This window comes from Oncorhynchus clarkii, chromosome 12 (assembly GCF_045791955.1).
Source record: "Oncorhynchus clarkii lewisi isolate Uvic-CL-2024 chromosome 12, UVic_Ocla_1.0, whole genome shotgun sequence".
Taxonomy (NCBI): Eukaryota; Metazoa; Chordata; class Actinopteri; order Salmoniformes; family Salmonidae; genus Oncorhynchus; species Oncorhynchus clarkii.
The window spans coordinates 67,710,784-67,716,783 of NC_092158.1; the positions used below are offsets into that span (position 1 = coordinate 67,710,784).

Sequence of the window (6,000 nt, forward strand, 5' to 3'; positions counted from 1 at the left end):
AACTGCCTTAATTTTGCTGGACCCCAGGAAGAGTAGCTGATGCCTGGGCTTGCAAGTGGCGCAGCGGTCTAAGGCACTGCATCTTAGTGCCAGAGGCGTCACTACAGACCCTGGTTCGATTCCAGTCTGTATCACAACCGGCCGTGATTGGGAGTCCCATAAGGCGGTGCACAATTGGCCCAGCATCTTCCGGGATAGGGTCATTGTAAATAAGAATTTGTTCAACTGACTTATGTTAAATAAAATAAATGGGGATCCATGATAAATACAAATGTATCAAGTCTGGTAAGACTTTTGCCATTCTGTTGCATTGGAGTTTGGTTATAATTGTATTGTCGCAATTTATTAAAATCTGCAATCTGTAGGGGACTCCAGATTTTCATGGTTTTAATATAACGGAAATAACTGTTTTATACATGGAACTCGGAAGCACTGAATTGAGTGATTGATGTCATTTGAGTAAAATAGGGGGCTACTTTCCATTTTTAGTGATTATTTTTTTATCTGCTGATAGTTGCTTCAGAGTCCATGAAGGCTATAGGTTCAGTCCAACTTATTTCATTCTGATTTATAAAGAATTTCATAGTAGCTTTTAAAATGGTTATTTATAGCATTGTCTCTATTTTTAGCATTCGTATCCTTATCTTTTCAAATTATAACTGGTCTGGCGTGTATTCTTTTTGTGAGCGCTACGAGGTGTTTACCAGGTTTATTTACCATTAAATAGTATGCTTCGAGTTTAACCTGTAGTTGTTGGCGCTCTTCAAAAGTAAAAGATCATATTCCTGCTTAAATTCTGATGAACAGCCAATAACATGGCAAAATTGAGCTTCTGATGTGATCAGAGCAAAAACTGCCTATAGGAAAGCAAAGAATCAATGACAGTATTGTTGTTTCTAACTGAGGTATGTTACAATTCGTGTCCTGTTTGCACATCAGTTCAAAAGAGTGGAGTGACCTTCCAGGAACTGTGTGTGGGAGAGCAAGCTTTGCTCAAACAGCCCACACAACAGAAAGACATTATAGACAATGAGGTAATCAGAGGATTACATGAAATATTCTGCTAAACCATGCATGCTTATGATTGGACAAAACAGATGAAAATGAGCTTCATGTCAAATTGTGAAACATTAGTTTCACGCGGAATTCTCGTTTCGTTACATTTGTCAACTAAAATGAAAAGTCATTTATAATAGGATTTTTCCAGGGCTTCTCGTCTTGTCATCTTCATTATTTTGTCAAGAAAAATAGGTTGTTGACGAGTAAATTTCATGGTAGTTATTGCTGACAAAATTGACTGAGGGGGCATCATCAGAGTACAAAAAAACAGAAAAACTCCAATATCCCGCAGATTACATTTAGCCGAGGAGGCCATTTTGATTACAGTTTCTCCATCAACTGGTGGTAAACACAAACAACTTTCTAGGTAATTGACTGTATTTTCTCATTTCTACAGGGAGTAATACGAGTTGCTGTTGCTGATTATTTACAATATGTCATGAACAATGTATTACATACTGTAGTCAACTGAAACTAAACTCACTTGGGTGGCTTTGAAATCATTTTAAAATATACTAAAATACAGCCATCAAACAATGGCATTCCTGAATCTCGCAGACCAAATGACTTGAGGCTTATGCCGTCATGATACATGGTCAGCTTTATGCTAAGTCGGGACGAAGAAGAATGTTACAGGGACTGACACACACAATAACGATGTGGAATATGTCGTTCAACCAGATAACAAGGATACAAACAGACTTCTTTTGAGTAAGAGGGCAACTATGTTTCTCAGGCCTTTTAAAAAACACGCGGACTGAAAGTGTGGTGACGTTTGGGGAAAAAAAACAAGAGCTTCCTGTCAGCATTGATAAAGGGCTCTTGATAGCCGCATCTCTTATGGTTTGAATCAGAGAACTTCTAACTATTGACACATACCTGACACCAACAAAACATGAGCCTGTTCTGGATGCTTGGTTCATTTGGATCTGGATCAAATGTTCTGAACAGCTGTGTGCAGTAACACAACCATAGCAACTGCCGAGTTACTCCTAACAACCAAGAGTAAAACGTCTACAAACAACCCCGCCGCTGTAGCTTACTCCTGATGCAGTCCAGAGTAGCAATCACAACATCGGAGTCTTGGTTGGAAGAGGAACGCCTAATAATCAGAATGATCTTTGAAGCAGATCACGGGAACACCAAGGAGAAAACTGCCAGAAGAGATAAAGAAAGTCACGAGAGAGAGAGAGAGAGAGAAAGACAGCATCAGGTGCCGGAGGCATAGGGTGATCAAACAGGTTCCTGTGCTCCAGGAATGTGCCTGAGCTGCATCAACACACAGGGCCCCTTACAGCCGCAATGACACTGCTGCTGCTACTGGGACACCTGGGATGTTCCACCTTCTAGACTAGGTTCAAGGTTTAGAAATACAACATGAGGCATACAATGAAAGTGTTGTGGGGTAAGGAGGATGCTTTTTGAAGGGATTGCCAACATAAGCTTTGGCGGCACTGCAAGTTCCAAGCCTGTTCCAAGAGAATTCCAACATGGCTGACATTGTGCAGGACTGTATCTATGGCTGTGGGACATACTCGTACCGTAGCATTGGTCAAATCACATTTGATGGGCCCACATGCATACCATAGCCACTCCCTTGTCCACAACTTGGGTTTATCAGAACCAGAATCAGGGGTAGACACACGGTGCAACCTTCAGTAAGGCCGGGATACAACATTCCTAAATGCTCACCCTGGCTGGCCATCTGTAAAGCATTATATAAACCATAGGCATTCAGCATTACCCATATATGTTCTGATGGAAGTATGGACTGTCACCTTAATCACCAACTAGGCCATTAACTGTGTGACTGACAACCTTCCTCATCAAAATAGCTAAATATACACTAAAGAGCCAGAAATGTGTTTATAGCCAACTTGTGCATATTCCTAAAAGCAAATATGAGCGCAATACAAATGTTACCATTTTACCTTAGAATGTTACCAAGACTAGGACATGGGCAATGGAAGTTCAAGTCCTAAATGAGTTGAGGACAGAGAGTAACTGGATGCATATATTTCTACAAAGATGGTAAGCAGAAGACACACGAGTGAAAAGCAGAGATGGAGAGTTGAAAATAAACGGCATTTGATAGCCTCATTTTCACTGCATCTCAGAAGTCTGTGAGAATAAGCAACAATGTTATAGCATGAACAAGAAACGTATCACTAGATCCTCCCTGTATCCCACGCGTTGATTAAAAACTAGTTTGGCACCTGGATTTGAGCACATTCGTGTGAACACGCAAGCGCTTCAAAGCCATAGATAGCTAATAATGTTACGCCAACGGGGCCAATTGCTGCTCAGAAAAGGTAGGCCTAATTACAGTACTGTTGTGGCTTCAGAACATTTTTGATAAAATGTTGAGAACGCTTGAAAAGGCCAGCCAGGTCACCCGTGATACAAGTCAATAGTCGATGTCCCTCCATGTCTGAGGACATCGGGAAGTGACGTGAAAACCAGCCACTAGGGGCAACGGTGAGCATTGTGGATGGCGGATGGGCATCTGTCTCCGATTCTTAAGGTTGCAACGAACTCGAACTCAGCAACAGGAAGATGTTTGTGTTTTTTGTTTTAAACCCATCCCCAATCTTAAACATTAGGAGTTTATGCCTAAACTTAACCGTAAACACTTCGAAATGTGACGTTTGCTAAAACTTCCAAATTAGATGTTTTAAGAAACATGGATTAACGTCTAATTATGATGTGGGACTGTGAGAGCTAATTGCAGCACTCACTTACATCTCCTATGGTGGCACAGTTGAAGTTCAAGGTGTCCAATCTCCAACAAATTATGAGTTGTTTTACTTAAAACAGGCCTAAGCAAAGTAAACAAAAACACTCGCAAAATCAAACGCAATGGAAGCAAAACAAACAATTACTAATAATTCTCTAAATCAAACATTCGTTTCAACCAATTAAATGCACTTGCATTATGTTCATTTATTCCCTATTGTCAATTAAATAAGAACGAAAAACTAACCTGAAACCCGTGGATAACCAAGGGACGTGGCCAGCGTGAAAGAAGACTGACTTTTTTTTTGCTTCCTCCCCATTTGTCATATCGTAGCACTACGTCACTCCGTCGTCGAAATCCGAGTGTCCCAGGTGAGAAAGGTGTGCCCAATCCATATGCCTCGTTCAAAACAACTGTGAACTCGGAAATGTCCAACTTCAGAGTATTCAAGACAACTGGGACTCGGGGAAAAATGAACTCCGACTGGGAAAAATCCAATTCGGAATTCCAAAACTTCCCAGTTGCCAAAACACGCACTAGTTATAAACCCTTAACTCTCAAAATTCCTGACGCATCAGAGAAAGATAACATGAATTTAACAGGTCATTTTTACATCAATGTTGTGACACATGATTTAATTGACTTTGCACGAATTAGTCAGTACAATTAGCCAATTATTCGGCTATTGGTTTATTCATTTTAAGAATTGTATGTTATATTCACTAGTAATATATTTTACATGACAATATTGTTTACCAGAGTAGACCTAATAAACCACATGTTTACAAAATGAAGTCACACACAGAATAGTATTTTTTTTATTTTGTAAAAAGATAGCATTTGTTTGGTGTTGTTTTGGGGGGGAAATAAAACACCTAACTTTTCCTCATAAACAAAAAGACACTCCAATGTGTTATTATTATTACATCACATCCATATATACATGCAAGATAGGCAGTGACTCTTCACATAGTAAACTGCCATCTCTCTCTCAAGTGCTACAGGGTTGTGAACCAGCTTATGTGGTGGGCAGGAGAAATCTAGTGATAGTTAGACACAAGATGCACTGTTAATAGGATGCCTGGGCCTTGCTAAACCGGTATGACCAACACCTCAAGCATAAGCCCATGCCACTGCCACCAAGCACAGGGCCTAGAATGGGCCAATGAGAGTTGCCCTAGCAATGTGAAGGAATGTAAGGTATTCTCTCCCTCAGCTGTTGACAGGCGTATCAGAGGATGTGCATCTCAACTTAGGTACATTCATGTATGCAGTGCTGCTGAGTATGTGGTCACACGTGTTGGCTACATTTGAGTAATTTAGCAGACACTCTTATCCAGAGCAACTTACAATAGTGAGTGCAAGTATTTTCATTTGTACTTGTCCCCTGTGGTAATCGAACCCACAACCCTGGCGTTGTAAGTGCCATTCTCTACCAACTGAGCCACACGGGACTACACACAGGCTTTACACACTCATGGAAAAAATGCATGTATATACATCTAAATACACACAGAAAAAGTACCAAATTGTCATGCTTAAGTAGAAGTACCTTAATAGTACCTTAATAGAAAATGACTCAAGTAAAAGGGAAAGTCACCCAGCAAAATACTACTTGAGTGAAAGTCTAGAAATATTTTGATTTAAATAGACTTAACAAAAGTAAAAGTATTATCATTTCACATTCCTTATATTAAGCAAACCAGGCGGCACAATTTATAGATTTTTTTCTATTTCTTTTTTTTACAGATAGCCAGGGTCACACTCCAACACTCGGACATCATTTACAAACAAAGCATTTGTGTTTAGTGAATCCACCAGATCCGAGGCAGTAGGGATGACCAGGGATCTTCTCTTGGTAAGTGTGCGAATTGGACCATTTTCCTGTCCTGCTAAGCATTCAAATTGTAACGAGTACTTTTGGGTGTCAGGCAAAATATAAGGAGTAAAAAGTACATTATTTTCATTAGGAATGTAGTGGAGTAAAAGTAAAAGTTGTCAAAAATATAAATAGTAAAGTAAAGTACAGATACCCCAAAAAACGACATGAGTAGTACTTTAAAGTACTTTTACTAAAGCACTTTACACCACTGACACAGTGAGTACAACTCAAAGCCGTGTATCCATTATTCGGAAACACTTATAACACATTCACTGAAATACACATGCATGAGTACAGTAGCCAATCTAATAATACAGGGGAG

At 39.8% G+C, this 6,000-nt stretch overlaps 1 protein-coding gene across 5 annotated transcripts in view; it reads right to left on the minus strand.

Moving 5' to 3' along the window:
* Nucleotides 1–4,099, minus strand: part of LOC139421089 (oxysterol-binding protein-related protein 7-like) — a 28,838-nt gene extending 24,739 nt beyond the window's left edge. For all 5 annotated transcript variants that reach the window (XM_071171621.1, XM_071171618.1, XM_071171620.1 and 2 more), the window contains exon 1: nucleotides 4,043–4,099. The gene's annotated coding sequence lies outside the window, so the exon portion shown is untranslated. The remainder of the gene's footprint in view (nucleotides 1–4,042) is intronic.
* Nucleotides 4,100–6,000: the final 1,901 nt, after the last annotated feature.